General features: G+C 37.8%; 1 long non-coding RNA gene across 1 annotated transcript in view; it reads right to left on the reverse strand.

Annotated features, from left to right (window-relative positions):
• Positions 1-7,895, reverse strand: part of LOC106148340 — a 39,582-nt gene extending 31,687 nt beyond the window's left edge. Inside the window, exon 1 of the long non-coding RNA XR_001233687.1 lies at positions 7,751-7,895. This is a non-coding gene — a long non-coding RNA (uncharacterized LOC106148340). The remainder of the gene's footprint in view (positions 1-7,750) is intronic.
• Positions 7,896-17,019: the final 9,124 nt, after the last annotated feature.

The raw sequence follows: 17,019 nt of genomic DNA on the forward strand, positions 1-17,019 counted from the left end.
AATATTTTGATAATAAGATACTTTCAATTTAAGTGATAACTATGTTATTTGCAACTATTAAGCTTGGAAATTATAGTTGTAACAGTTAGTTTTGCTTTTTATAGCAGAAAGTGTTCATTTTAGTAAGACTCTCTGGTGCAAGGGAAAGCTTAAATTATTTCTGAAAAATGAAAAGCTATGTCGTTGAATATTATATCCTTACTACTTTCAAATACCAGCTTTATTACAAAATAAGTTATTTTAAATGTTTTAGTATGAATAACCTTGGGTTTGAAATGACCCCGGGGAAGGACTATCTAATCATTTTTGAATAAACACACCCTTGGTTTACCACAAATAACTGATTTGAAAAACTGTTATTTGCGCCTGGCAGCTAAGAAATTTTGCATTAGTAGGCACATTAGTCTGAAAATCGACAGATTCATCCAGACATAAGGTATCTGTGCTCCACATATTCAAGCATTTTGCTACAAATAAGAATCACATAAATTGAAGGCAATTATAGCACTGCTATCTTATCATGCTCACTTAGGCAGTGTTTTATCAGTAAATAGGCAGTCTGTAAAAAGAAGTGACATGTCAAGCTTATTTTTTATTAACACATAAAATCCAGTTTTATAAAAAACGTATACATGTAAGAGATTGTTTACATTTTCTTATTATAAGAACCTGAAAGAAAAAACAATAAAACTTTGTAATTACTCAGCCTTACCAAAATAATATGTAGGCTTTTTTTTTCCAGCAATAAATTATGTTGGTTTCCCTCTTGATTATTTTTGGATTCGTTCAATTTTTACTGACCCAGAATCTCTTTATGGAAAAGAGTCTAAAAGCTTAAAATTGAGCACTTAAGATAAATCTGAAACAGAAAAATAAAAGTGAGAGAAAAACAACCAAAAATGAGACAGACCTGGAAACTGCTTTTTTACCAGCTGTGCTAGAGGAAAAGACTGGTTATAATGCTATTTTTCTTTTGTGTGGGTGATATGGGATTGGCTATACATAATACTGGAATATTAATGATTGTGAGTGTTCTATTTAAAAGCCCATCAGTTTTCACAGGATTGTGAGGAAATTTTTCTTCTAAAAATTATGACAACACAGATACTCATTATTAGAAATTCTGTAGTCACCCATATTTTCTAATAGTCTAAGATCTGATGTTTTCAAAAGTGCTTGCGAAGTTTAAGTCATCTTAAAGGAAAGGTGGGAATTTCTATAAAATTATTCCTCAAGTACTGTTTACTAGGAAGCATTTGAAAATATCAAAAACAGGCGGAGCTCAAAGCCTACTTATTTTCTCTTCCTCATGATCCAAAGTTTAAAGAAAGGAATGACACGGAGATTTTCAAGTAGTAATTTTTAAGTATCTTTCTAAAATGATAAGGACAGATCACACAAATCAATATTTTGGTAGTGATTAAAATATGAAAATACCAAAGCTAAAGGTGTCCACAACTAAAAACAAATAATCCTTAGTCTAGCCATGACAAGCACTATTCATCACAGACATTTAATTACTCTGAAAGTAGTAATGACAGTATGAGGAAAAGACTAGACAACTAGGAATGCTTGTTACATGTAAGAATATGTTTAATACCAAGTAGTTCTAAAAATAATTTTGTGATGGTTTATATATGTTAGAGAATATTTTAGTTTCTTTTCTTCAGATAAGTATGACAGTGCCTGTGGTTGATTGATTGACTGATTTTTTTTGGTTTTTTTTGGTTTTTATGTCAATACTGGGGATCGAACTCAAGACTTTATACTTGCTGGGCAGGCGCTGTGCCACTGAGCTAAATCCCCAGCACCCTGTGGTTGATTTATTGAACAACTTCTGTGACACCAAATATGAGACAGACACTTGTTAGGTACTTGAAGTACTAAGACATTATGAATTCCCATGAAATATTAGGGAAATCAAAAAGGACAAGAATAAATCTAGTCTCAAGGACACCAAAATGCAAACAAAGAGTTTAACCCTTTAAGATTTCTTCTCTCTCTGCTTTTTCTGATCTACTGGCTTCCCACTTTAATGACAGAAAGCCTGCCCTTTAGTTTGAAATACTTCTAGACTTACATTCCTTGTAATCTCATAAACAAAGAGAACAAAATTCTTCCCTCTTGGAAGTATGTTGTGTGCCATCTCAGACTGCGGCACAGGCATTGCATAGGATGAATGATCACACATCTTATCTTTCAACAAACAAATAATTGACAATCAACACAAAAAATACAGAGATAGCCTGGTTTCCAAAAGGGAAAAAAAGTATTTTCTCAGGAGAAGGGAGGATATACACCTGGGTAAACTGATCAGCAGGTACCCACCTCAGTGAGGAAAGGGTACCAGGGTAAAATGTAGCTTTGGTCTCAAAACCTTCAGAATTTAGCAACAAGCACAGTAAAAATTAACTGCAACACTCTCATATGAGTGCTATAACTAAGGTATGTACAAGGACTTGTAGACAGAAATAACCGTACAAATTTCAACTCTACAAAAAGAAATGATAGGTCTCTAGGAAGGAGCTCCATAGGGATCAAATTGAAATTGTGTCTGAAATACTGAAAGGGCCTTTCCCAAGCGATGGCAGACAAGGGAATTCTTAGGAAAACTGCTGAAATGGAGTTTTTTGTAAGGTGTAAAACAAGACTGTGCTTTGGGAGATCACTGTGTGCTCCAGCACTGATTTTACAGATGGGTTAGGAGGATGGAAGGTAGAGTGCGAGAGGGGAATGAAAAGTTAGGTGGAATCATGTTGTGGAAGCCATTAAATGTCGTGGTAATAGTTTCAAACTCTGTAAGACTAATCGAAAACTCTATCATTAGGTTGAGTAGTCATAAGTATATAATAAGTAAAATACTGTATCTGTCAGGCAATACACTGAGTGGGCCAGGAGGCTGAGAACTTAAAAGTAGCACTCTCATTCATCCATTCTTTCTCATTTAGGGCATAGCCACGTATTGCAGTGACATTGTATCTGTGTTAGAAGACATTTTTGTTCTGGGTTTAACCAAGCCAATTCTCACAGAAGCTAGGTGGGTTTGTATTGCTATTCTAATTCTGTTTTTGATTGCTGACAATTAATGTATATACGCTAAGTGGTTTTATACGTCACTCATTTCTTGCACAGTTTTTGCAGATTTGCATTTGCACATGCGTTAGTTAGCTGGGTACTCTGCGCAAATCTTACATGGCTTCAACCAGAGTAGCAGCTGGTACTTCCCTCTTGCCTGAGACCTATGGTCTTTTCTCAAAGTCTTTCAGGTTGTTGGTGGGAATTCAGTTACTTTTGCTTTTAGAAATCATGGTTTACTTCTAGAAATCATGGTTACTTTTACTTCTAGAAATCAGGAAGAAGAAACCTTCTTCCTCAAGACTATAAAAAAAAAAATCTCTAATACTTCAAATCTCTCCTTTTATTAAGAGCTTCTGCCTGTTTAAATTGAGTCTGCCCAGAAAACCATTCTTTTGATTCACTCAAACTGATTTGAGGCCTTAATTGCATTCTTCAAATTCATTTGTCTGTAGAACATACTTATAAGTACAAAATCCATCATATGACAATTTCACCTACACCAAGGGCACATTCATAAGTAAGTTATGTACACCAGGGGCAGAAGTCTTAGGAATTGTTTCATAATTCTGCCTACCACAGCCTTATTAAACATCCCTACAAAAAATTGATTTAGACTGAATAAAGACTCCCTGAAGACATCTCCATGTTTATCCCCAGAGTGTTTAAATGTTATATTATATGGCAAAACATGCAGCTGTGATTAGATCAACTACTTTGTAACAGAGAAGTTATATAGGCTGTCATAGTGAGCTTTAAATGCAGCTAAGTGAGTCATTATAAAAGGAGGCAGTGGAGACCGGATCATACCGAAGAGAAGGCAATTTAACCACACAATCAGAGACTGTAGTGATGTAGTCATAAACAAGGGATGCTGGCAGCCACCTGAAGCCAGAAAAAGCAAAGAAAAGATTTTCCTTGAAGCCATGGAGGAAGAGCACAGCTCTGGCAATACCATGATTTCAGCCCAGACACTGATTTTGGATTTCTGGTCAGCAGAATTGTGAATTTATAAACCAATAAGTTCATGCAATATTTTTACTACCACAACAAGAAACTAATACAACTAGTACTAACAGTGGAATAAAGATAATAAAATCAATGTGATAACAAGTAAGCTCCATGAGAGGAGTTAGATCTTTCATGTTTATAACCAGTTTTTTGTCAGAATGTTATAAATAAAGATGATGACACGAGCAGGTCTGGTGGGCTGGGAATGTAGCTCACTGTTAGAGTGCCTGCCTGGTATGAGTAAGATCCCGGGTTCAATACTTTGCACCAGAAAACAGAAATAGATCTGGTGAAACAAATCACGATTAAACAATCATCACTGCAAATAAATAAATATCAAGAGGACTATCTGATAGCGCAACTGTTAAACTCATCTAAGTGTTAACACTCATCTAAGTGTAGTTCTTGTCTCCATAATAAAATAGAGCTACCATGATTAGTAAAACCTTTTCAAGAAGTGTTTATTTTTATCTCGATTATAACTTTCTAAAGGTTCCTTGTAGAATGCTTGCAATGTAAGATATACAACAACTTTGTGGTCCATGCATATAAATAAATAATTAGGTGCATATTTGAGTGAATGCATATTTTATTTATGTACTGTTAGGATTGTGTAAGCTAAAATGATTGAATATTATAGCCATAAAAAAGCCTAAGAAGCTAGAGGAGGCTTGGAATCATTAGCTTGTCATGATACAATTTATATTTCAGAAACAACATGTGTAATATTAGCAAGGAAAATAAGTGGAAAAGAGAAGCCTGAAACCAGTTGAGAATTCTTTGAGGTAGACTAGTCCCACCCACGAGGTCACTAAGATTGCATTTTAGATGAAGGTAGCACAGCCATGCTGTTAACATGGTATCAGCAATATACCAAATTGCCAACTGAGTGGCAGTCCCTTTGACTTTGTATCAATACTCAAAATATTTCTCTGGTGCATGTGCGACACTGCTCCTATTTTACAAAATGATGTATATGATAGATTCCAATGGTTTACTGTTGCTATTATTCAGTTCAATAGCAATTATTGTTATTCAACAAATACTGGGAGTTTAGTATTCCATCAGGGTGTGAAGAGAAAATTAAGTTATAGTAAGTGACCTTTCTTAGGCTGTACAATTTCTAGATACTGAACTGTTACTACACTCAGGCCTGTGTTAAACCTATATCAGGAGGCCTATAGAAAGAGGAGAACATGAGATATAATTGTTCTACTGCTTAAAAAATTGATCTACCCATTGTCTGGAGGAAGTTGATAGGAAGAAAGTCCTCCCAAAGGAAACAACAGATCCCCAATAAACTGTAAGAGGTTCTCACTGGAGCTCCAAAACTCTTCTGAAAGCAAGAGCACTATTTCAAGGTCCTTTTCAAGTCCTGGAATTATGCTTTGACTTCTACTAATGAGCCAGCAAGAGAAAGAAAACTATCACATTCAAAAACAGCAGCTTTCTGTACAACTGTTCTCAACCACAGCTAATTTGATTTCTAATTACATGATTAGAAGCTAACCTGATTAGCTCTGTCTGGAATAAGAAATTCAAGCAGAACTTTGCTAAAGAAGGGGAACTTACTGTTAGATAAAGCATTCCAAAATAGTGTCATAAGTATTCCTAAAGTTGAAAATGACCTTGAATGTTTATTTTGTTCATCCTCCTTCAAGGTATAACTAAATAAAGGTGACTTCAATCCAATATTCTACATCTGAACTGTTCACGTATAATGAAATACAAAAAAAAAAAAATTGAAAATTTCAATGCTATGCACGAAGTCTACAAAAAGAAAAGCTGAATTTCCTTGGAAAGTCTTCTTTATTCTTTAAAAAGTTTAATAGTGTTTGCAGTTAGAAAGAAGCAATGCTGAATTCCTTTCCTCTTTATTAAGCTTCACTTTTATTCCTTCGTTTTCTTTTAAAGCAAATCACTGCTTCAGTTTTCTTCTAGTTTCAGTTTCAGACGACGCTAAGTAAAGCGTAAGCCTCAAATTATAACTATCAAATTAAGACCATTAATTACCTGTGTGCACTCAATCTAGACAACATGGAGAATATATACAATTACTGGGATAATTTTAAGCCAGTAAAAATATTTTGCAGCCCATGTGAGCCCTCTTCCTGACATTTTGATTTGTATTTGGAAAGAATGGTCCAGCTTTGTCGGAATCCTCTTGAATGTTTCCACAATAAAAACAGAATTTAGTTTCCAATGACCCTGTAATACCAAGGCCAAGTCGCCTGACCCTTGATCAATATTACCTTTCTTCTTAAATGGCAAATAGGTAAAATATCCTTAAATCTGTGATTTTTTTTTACTACTATATATATTTTTTACTGATTGATGTAGTTTGTTTTTAAAATTATTTTGTTTTACATTTATTTTACTCCTATACCTCCTTAACAACTGAGTATCCTAACCCCAGGATCTACTAATATGTTGTGTGTTCTTGATTCAAAAACCAAAACCCTTCAGAACTAATAATACCAGCAACAATAGTAAATGCTCCAATTAGTTAATTAAGTGTGTACTATATGCCAGTCACTGTACAATTATGTTTTAAATTCACTGATTCAGTTAAATAGTGTTACAACCCCGTAGGGTAGGATCTATTTCACACAGGAAGAAACTGAGACTTGGGCTAAGGTATCTGGGTTCTTAATAAGCAGCTCCCCAAATGGGATTAACTGTGCAATAATTTTATTGTGTAGAAGAAGATAGGGAAGGATTTAAGTAGGCTGGGCCTGGAGGGGGAAGGGTGGAGCAGATCACAGTGCAACTCTGCGAAACAAGGAACAAACCAGGGAAAGAAACCTGGGTAAGAACATCCTCTCGACTGCCTTCCCCTTAAGGAAGTTTGGGCAAAATTATCCAGAGTCCATGAGCTCCCACCACTGAGGAAAGAATTTCTTAACTACACTGTATAGATCAGACCAGTAAATTCTCTTGTATGCTTCACACTCCTTTATCAGACAGGGCAGATCAGCCCAGGGAGGGCCTGATCTCACTTCCAAGAAAAATAATAGATTTCAAAGGCAGCAGTTTGACCAGTCAGTGGTACTCCCTGTAGTTCCCAGAGCTGAAGTTCAGCCTCTGATAAACCTGATTCCAGATAACGGTCCATTCCAGGGAGGAAATAAAACAATAATGCCTCAAAGGCTGTGGCTTTCTAAATCAAATATGAAAATATCCTTCATGAGATATTGGGAAATTTTTGTTTGTTTGTTTGTTTTCCAGTACTGGGAATCTAACTCATGACCTTGCGCTTGCCAGGCTGGTGCTGTGCTGCTGAGCTAAATCCCCAGCCCTGGGAAGTATTCCAGTGTGGGAGATGCATGTCTGCTTTCCTCCATGCCCTGCCCTGCCCCACCCACCAATTCTTCAATGTCCCATTGTCCCACAGCTTGCTCCACTAGGTCACCCCCTTAAAATATTAATGAATCCGTTGCCTATTGGGTTCCAAGCCCAAAATCAGTGACTTTAACATCAGTCCTTTATTACTGCAGTTCTCATACTCTTGAGTTGATGAGGCAGACCTGAGTAAAATGATTGAGGCTAGACTCACTTTTTTTTTTCCTGGTACCGGGAATCGAACTCATGACCTTGCACTTGCCAGGCAGGCACTGTGCCACTGAGCTAAATCCCTAGCCCCTAGACTCACTTTTATACCTACAGTTCAGAGCGGGGCTTCACTGTAGCATAGGCTTGGCTGGGAGACAAGGAGACTAGGCAGCAGAGCTGCATTCCAGATATCTCTCAACTTCCTTCTTTATCCCAGAAAGAACTCAAGCATGTCCTTCCCATGGTGATGACCGATACACAAGTGTCTGAAGAGGAAACAGACAATGCCTCCACTTAGAACTGGAACATTGTCCTTCAGACTTATACTACTAGCCAAGGCAAATCACATGGTCAAACATATGCAAATGAAGGGTGAGGGAGCCACACTATATTCTTCTACTGTGAAAGACTGTTAGGCACCCAGCAAAGGATGTAGCTTCAGAAAAAATTAAAACTTGAGGCTATTGATGATAAATACCACAAGTGGGGATCTTAGCTTATTATGATCTTTGATCTACCTAAAAGCAAGTTGTAGAATATATATTGACAAGCTTTAAACAGACATTTTGCTTGACTATGAGGTAATGCCTTTCATTTTAATGGAAGAAACAGATAAGCAAGTATGTTATTTCTGCCTTCTAGTCTAACTCCTGCTTCTCCATGATCTTAAGTATTCACAGGACTATTCCTGTGCTATAGTTTTTCCTCATTGCTTCCTAGACAATATCTTTCATTCCCATGATTTTTTTTTTTATTTTTTGTCTTTTTGAGACATAGTCTCCCTATGCAGTTCAGGCTGGCATTGAGCTCACTTTGTAGCTCAGACTGGTCTCAAACTCACAACAATCCTCCTGCTTCAGCCTACCGAGTGCTGGAATTACAGGTGTGTGCCACCATGCCCAGCTTCCCATGGTTTTTAAATAAAACTCTGTGTGTGTGTGTGTGTGTGTGTGTGTGAGAGAGAGAGAGAGAGAGAGAGAGAGAAAGAGAGAGAGATGGAGAGAGAGAGAGAGATGGAGAGAGAGAGAGAGAGATGGAGAGAGAGAGAGAAAGAGAGAGACAGAGAGAGACAGAGAGAGATGGAGAGAGAGAGAGAGATTGGGTTAATAATATCCCTTAGTTATTGCAGACTGGTTAGGTCCGCAGTCTCCTGAATGAGTGTATAGCAAAGGAAAATAAAAAGAGGGAAATGGAACAATTTCAGGGCTCCAGGAGGATCAAAGCCCTCTCACAGAATTCAAGATTCTCTCAGGGATAAGACCAAGACCTTCTCTGGGTGATCTGTATTTATTTGGTTATCATAAGAAGGGAGGGCAGTACTCAAGAAGGGTGAAACCACTCAAGGACTTCTCCAAGTAAGGCATCAAGTTAATCCTTAATAAGGTATTAAGTTAACCCACCCAGGAGTGAGATGCCTGAGGCTAGAGCCTTTAGCTAGTTGAGATCAGATCCAGGTGTCCCTGCTGTGATCTTGTCTTATCCTTTGAGGCTTTCTAATTTGATCCACCATGACAGGCCTCAGTAGGAATTAGTGACTCACACAGGTTCATGTACTGTGAGTGTGCCACCCATTTCCAGACGAGAATTGTAGGCCTTGGACAGATTCACAAGGGAACGTGAAAGGCCAATTGATTAATTACGTCCTGCTCAGGGCTGCTTTGTAGTGGGCTCCATCATGTGTGTGTATGTGTATGTAGTGTGTGTGTGTATGTCTTTGGACAGGCTTCATTCTGTACTAGCTCCCCTACACTTGGTCCCTATGTTCCAGACACATTGGCCTTTTTTCCCTCTCCCAATCAGGTCATCCTAACCCTGGGCATTTATTCACTTAAATCTATAAGGTTAGTGCCTCAGCTTACAGAGTTCTCAGTTCAATTGTCCCCTTCTCCCAGAAGTCAACTCTTAACCGTGCAAACTGGAGGAGGATCTTTACCAACAAGTCAAATTCATATTGCTTCTTTCTGTTATCTACTCAGCGCTTCTTTCTATTAAAACTGTGCTATTTATTTTTATTGTTTTTTGACTGTCTCCTCTATCAAGAAAACATTCCCATGAGAGCAAGAACTTTGCCTATCTGTTCACAACGAAATGCTAATATTTGTAATAAAGTAACTGACACAAAGTAGGCAGTAAGAAGTATTTGTTGAGTGATAATTTTCTGATGGCTTATCACAGACTTCTCTTTGGAGTGCTACACTGTTATGTGGATTTCCAACTTGATGGTTATGCGGTGTATAGCTCTGACTTCCCATATGTAGACACGATACCAGACACCCAAGATTTAAAGGAGAGGTTTAATTTGCCTCCCAGGTTTAGTACACAGTTGGTAGAGCCCAAGGTGGAAATATCATGGTGAAGGGCATACCCAAGAAAAGATGCTCTGTTCATGTTTGCAGGAAGCAGAACAGGAGAACAGTGCCAGAGTAGAAGGAGCGAGGGACCAGTAGAGACACCTCATGCCACACCACTAAGACTCAGCTAGACACACCTAGAAGTGTGCTTCATAAATCCCCAAGCAGAGCCCAAAGCCAATCGAGTTGAAACTCGACCCTAAGTGCGACGCATGGGCACCTCAAACTCAACATTGGAAACGCTGAATTTTTTCTCTTTTCTTTCTGAGCCAGTCTTTAGTCCAGGGCTCGCTATTGCTGTCAGTAACAGTCCTTCCACCCAAGTGCTCTCAGAAGAAAGCTGTTCATGTTTCTCTACTTCTGTCTGAGGCTTCATCTCAAAATTATTAATAAGTTGTATAGATTCTATCCTCAAGCATATTTCTCAGAACCATCTACACTTATCCATACCTACTTTGGCCATCTCCATTCCCCTGCAATAATTTTCTGTCTGGTTTTCCTGCCAATCCAGCCATGACACATAACAGCCTTGAGAACTTGAATACATTTCCTGACTTCACAGTGCCTAGGTTTCAGCATCTCTCAATTGGATTAACCTCTTAAGGTGAATGCACTAAGCTAAATTGTGACTTCCAAGATATACGTCTCTCTAGGGCCCTCAAATGTGATCTTATTTAAAAATAGGGTCTTTTGGGGCTGGGGATTTAGCTCAGCGGCAATATACCTGCCTGGCAAGCGCGAGGTTGTGAGTTCGATTCCTGGTACCGGAAGAAAACCAGAACAAAAAAAAATAGAGTCTTTCTAGATGGAATAAGTTTAAATGAAGTAATACTGGCTTAGAGAAGGCCCTAATCCAATGCCTGATGGCTTTATAAGAAGAAAGAAATTTGGATGTAGAGATGGGAGGTGAGAGGAGAAAAGATAAGGCACAGAGAACTCCATTTGCAAACGAAGGCTGAGCTTGGAGTGATGAGCCTACAGGCCAACACACCAAAGATTACTTGAAGCTAGAAAAAAGCAAGGAAGCTAGAAGAAGGCAATGCCCCCCATCCAGAGTCTTCAGAGGTATAGCATGGCCTCTGAAGCTAACATATTTTTATGAGGACTAAACAAGACAAACTATGTAAAAGATTTACAGTTGTGCCAATAGCAAACATAACAAGTAGTCTTCTAGTTTTCATTATCATTGTGAATCTAGATTAAAACTCTTAAATTTCAAGTATATCCAGGATATAGCCCAGTCCTTCAGACTAGAAAGGACCCTCTGCCCTATGTGGTATGGTACCCTCCTCCTCTGCCTTCTGCTACTTCCATCCCACCTGAGAATGCTCATCTGTATTTCCACTCACACTGTGGGCCCTAACAGGGCTGCCACAATTGTCCTGATTTCTGCATTTACCCTAGTGCCTGGCATAGCAGTCAGCACTACCTTAATAGATACTATTCCAGAAAAAAATTTGTAAGATTATTTAAGTATAATAAAACATATGATGAGAACATACAATCATAATTCATGAGAGATAAAATGGACAAGCTAGCAGGTCACTTATGACAAACTAAGGGACATGTTACAGGAAGGAAAGCCACCAAAGTGCTTTCACTTCAAGCCTGTCTTTTGTTACATGAATGAGTAACCAAAAGCCCAGGAGGCCAAGCCTCCACCCAAAGCTGATCAGTTTACAGGGTAAACCAGGACTGTAATTCTTTTTCTTTTTCTTCACCGAAGGGTCTTTCCATAGCATTATGCCACTTACGCTAAAGAAAGATGGAGCTATAATCTTTTAAAAAGAATGAAAAACACTGTCAGCACATGCCTATAATCTCAGCACTCTGGGAGGCTGAGACGAGAGGACCTCAAGTTTGAGCTTTGCTCCGGCAACCTAGTGAGACTGTCTCAAAATAAAAACAAAAGAGGTTTGGGGATGTAGCTCAGTAGGAAGGCTCTGGGTTCGATTCCTAGTACCATGCACAGAAAAGAAAAAGAGAGAGAACTGGAGAAGAAAAAGAGGGATGGGAAGCAAAGGAAAGAAGGAGGTCAGGAAGGAAGCACTTAAAGAAATGAATCTGGGAAAATACTGTAGGAGTCACAGAGGACAAATATGAGACAGCGAGATGAGAGCATTTACAAAAGATTCCAGGATTGCTAAAGAGTGATTCAAACCGATAGGAAGAAACTCACATTCCTCAAGCGCAGTGAAAGAATGTGTAACTGACGGAGGAGAGACCGAATTCCTCAAGTGCAGCAAGTGTGTGATCTGGGAGGAAAAGAAAAATTTCCTGAATTGAGACACACCACAGAGAGAACACAGTTTATAGAAACCCTGTTATGTACGAATATCCACCTGAGCAGCATGCCCGCCTCTTTGCCCTTAGAAGCTCTTGCTTAAAACTCTGTATCGCTTCTAATGTTTTTTTGTTTTTATTTTTTTTATCCTCTTTTGCACATTTATTCTCTTTAATGCATTCTTACATCTGGTAATCTGAGCAACTTCATTGAAGACAACAGTATATAATATAACAACCACTGTTAATTCCTATAATTTTGTTCTGAAGCCCTGTATCATTTTTATTGTTTTTGCTTTGTTTTGTTTTTGTCTGTGTTGTTGATATTTTGCTATTGCTCTTCTTTTCATTAATGTCTTTAAAATAAAAGAACTAAGAAATAAAAGCTCTTGCCAAGCCCCTGTCTCTCTGGTAGCCGTCAAAGGGGTCAAGACAACAAGAGCCGGGAACTGAAAATGCAGCTTAATTCGGGTGATGGTAGAAGCGCTGTAAGTGTCTGGCAGTGATGGACACGTGTAGGTAGATTTCTTTACCCTTTAAGTCCTCAAACTGCAGCATTAGCATGAAGATTAGGTTAACTATTCTTTAGTCTTTGAATTCTGCTTATGTTTTTCATACTCTTTTCTGAATGAATGAACAGTGACAGTATTACATCACGGTAGGTACTTTTTAAAAATTACTCGTCCAATCAACCAACTCATAGCTACGTAACCCTTCTCTGTCAATGTTCAATCGATTTCTAAATCCCAACTGAATCTGTGGCACACACAGGAAGCCTGCCTCACAGCTTGACCTCAGCTGTATTTGCAGCCTCTCCAGACATATTTCACACACCTTACGCCCTAACCACCTCATTCTCTGAAAGCAGCCATTTCTTGCATTTTCATAATTTTACCTGTGTAGTTCAGTATGCATCATTTGTCATCACAAACTCTATATACATAGTGAATACTTTGTTCTTTACAATACTTATATAATCATTAAGAATTCAAAGCATGTACACACATTAATTCTATCAAATATTAATATTTAAATATTTAATGGTGATTGATCAGTAACTCTCTTAATAGAAGTAGTGAAAATTATAAAAAAAATGAATATAGCCCTTGGGAGTTGCATGGTTCCACATATGGCTTTTCTGATAATTTTAAGAAATTACTCAGAAACATTTAACTAATATAATTAATTTTGAAGACAGTGTTTAGTTACAGAAATTAGTAGTTCTGTACTTAATAATTTTATAGTGGTAACTACTCCTTATTATGTGCTTTCACAGCCTTTTAGATGTATTATTACAATTTATTTTTAAAATGAATTTTATTACATATACTTAACATAGATGTCTTAGTCACTTTCTTATTGCTGGGACAAAATACCCAACATCCTCTGAACGAAAGAAGAGAGGTTCATTTTAGCTGACAGCTCCCAAAATTTCAGTCCAGAGTTGACTGGCTCTGAGGCAGGGTAGCATGGCAAAGAGAAACTCTTCCTCATAAGGCAAGGAGGAAAAAGTGAGCCTTTCTTCTTTCTCTTTTATTCCATCTAGGTTACAAGTCTGTTGGTTGGTGCCACCCACACTCAGGGTGAGTCTTAGCTCTCCAGTAAATCCATCATCCACACCCAGAATGATGCTAAACCAATCAGCAGACTAATGCAGTATCACACACCCATGCACCAACATCACACATCATCCAGTCACTTCCCAGAAGCCCTATGAACATATGAGGCCAGGAGGGACATCTAGATGTAAACCATAATGACAGACAACGTCATGTTATAAGATACAAACATTCAATGATTACTACAGTTAAACAAACTGAGCTGTCATATCTCCCCTCTTATGTTTACCTCTTATATTTACCCCCATCCCCTGTGGCAAGAGCAGTTATAGTCTATGCATATAGCAAAACTCCTGAATATAATACATCACGTTAACTCTAGTCCTCATGCTGTGCATTAGATCTGTCACCGTCCTCATCGTATACATTTGCTGCTTTGTGTTCTTTGATGTACGTTTTCTCATTTTCTCCCCTCACCCCTCTCTCTGATTGTCACTATTTTATTTTCTATGTCTATATGTTTCCTCTCTCCCCCTCCCTGTCCCTCTTCCTCTCTCTCTCACTCTCTTTCTCTCTCTCTCTTTCTCCCTTCTTCCTTCCCCCATATAAGTAAAATGATGCTAATTCACTTAACACGTGTCTTAACATAATGTCCTCCAAGGCCTTCCACATTGTAGAAAATGAAAGAATCTCTTTTTGATACGGTTAAACAATATTCTACGATATATAGCTATATAGCTGTGCACATGTATATATTTTACATTTATGTGTGTGTTGCAAACATCCATCTTGGTATGTCAGCTTCACTGGATTAAGAAATGCCTAACATTTCATCAGCACTTATTCCTGGATGTCCCTATGTCTGTCATGGAGACCTGACCTTGGGGATTATATATGGCCCATTATGCCACTGTTTGCCTGCTCTGTTTCCCCGTGGCCTGGAACTAAGTCGCTTTGTGCCAACATGCCCCACCCTTCTGCCATGGGGTTTCTGTCTGGGAACCTGCTGATCAGGTCCTGAATTTCCTGGAACTGTAAGCACCATTGAACTTTTTCTCACTTTAGTTTTGGTGCCAGGGATTGGGTGACAGGAGAACTAATCCATATACATACACACACAAAGACGTAATATCTCTGTGCACGTGGGTGTCTCATGGTTGCTTAATACATTCCCATGGATAGACCCTGAAGTTGTTTCCATATATTGGCTGTTATGAATAGTACCACAATGGATATAGGTGTGTACATACACTTACGGAGTACCAGTGTCATTTCCTTTGGATATGTACCTTACCTGGGTCACACGGTAGTTCTAGTTTTAATGTCTTGAATTTTCTCAATAGACTATTCATTCCCCATTTAACCTTCTTTGTGCACTTGTTAGAAATTATTTGAACAAACATACCTGTGATTATTTCTATGCTGTCTAGTTTGTTTCACTAGTCTATGTGTCTTGTGTATTTTGTTTTCTTTTTTTTTTTTTTTGGTTTGCTTGTTTTATTGGTTTTTGGTACTGTACTTTTTTGATTAGGATAGCTTTGCAATGTAACTTTAAATCAGGAAGGGTGAAGCCTCCTTCTTTCATTTTTTATTCCCCTCAACTGACTGAGGCTATTCGAGGTCTTTTCTGGTTCTGTACAAATTTTAGGATTTTTTATTTATATGAAGAAATACTTTAGGGATTTGGTAGGGATGGTATTGAATCTTTACAAGATTTTGGATCTTATCAGGTTTTTAACAGTACTATTTCAGTTCATGATCATGGAGTATCTGTTCATTTGTATCTCCATCCCTATCTTTTCTTTTTTTTGTTTGTTTTTTTGTCTTTTTGAGACAGGGTCTCGCTATGCAGTTCAGGCTGCTCTTGAGCTCACTTTGTAGCCCAGGTTGGCCTTGAACTCACAACGATCTTCCTGCCTCAGCCTCCCAACTGCTGGGATTATAGGCATATGCCACCATGCCTGGAATCCATCCTTTCTCTCATCAATGTTTCCTAGCTTTCTATGTACAAATCTTCCACCATTTTGATGAAATTTATTCCTATTTTGTTTCCAATGCATTTTAAATGATATCATTTCTTGATTTATTTTTCAAGATTATTTGCATGTAGAAATGCTATTGTTTGTACATTAATAAACAATATAAAAATTGCTATATCCTGCAACTTTGTTAAATTTATTATATCTTAGAGGGTTTTTTTTTTTGAAACTTCATAGTTTTTTGCATATATAGGCTCGACCTTGTCATCTGCAAACAGTTATTTTTACTTTGTCCTTTCTTATTTGGTTATTTTTTTCTTCTTATATTTTGTCTAATTATTCTTAATAGTACTTCTAATGCGATGCTGATTAAAAAGAGTGAAAGTGGACATACTTGCCTTGTTCCTGAGCTTAAAGGAACACTTGTCAGTTTTTCCTTTAAATTATGTTCATCATGGAACTTCTTTTTTATGTCTAAATTATTGAGTTTTAATCAAGGAGGAGTCTGTAACTCTATGAAGTGCCCTTTCTGCATGAACTGGTAGGATCTTGTGTGTTTCTGTCTTTCATTCTGTTCACATGAGGTGTAGCATCAAAGGATCCACACATGCTTGCTCTGCATATCGAGGATAAACCCCACTACAACAGGATATATTAACTGTCCGAGATACTGTTGAATTTAATTTATCCATATTTTATTGATATTTTATCAATATTTATTATAGATACTGGCCTACAGTTTGTGTCTTGCTTTTCTTGTATTTTTACTTCCCAATATTGTATAATGTTTACTTTGTTTTCCTTTGTGTATGAGTGATCAAACTGAGCATGATCCACTAGTAAGATTACAATTCTGTCAAGGGGAGTAGAATGTTTTTATACCTATGATAGAAAACAATCACAAGATAACATAAGTGCATTTGGTTCTCTCAGGAAGTGAGACATTTTAATTTTTAATCAGTTTAACTTCCTATCATTTAAATTCACCCCAGCGTGCATGGCGATTGAATTTGTGATCCTTCTGGCTCTGTTTCCCAGAATTCTATAGGGGTCTGCCACATGCCCATCTTAGAGACTGATATGTTGAGTGTAAATCTGATCCTATCATCTCCTGCTTTATGAGTTAGCGTTGGGGTGGGAAACCAGTCTTACATGCAAATGAGACAACTGAGAAGAGTTAAATGAAGGGACTCCTTTCAAAAAATAGAA

This window comes from Chinchilla lanigera, unplaced genomic scaffold, assembly GCF_000276665.1.
Source record: "Chinchilla lanigera isolate Chin_1 unplaced genomic scaffold, ChiLan1.0 scaffold00019, whole genome shotgun sequence".
NCBI classification, from domain to species: Eukaryota; Metazoa; Chordata; class Mammalia; order Rodentia; family Chinchillidae; genus Chinchilla; species Chinchilla lanigera.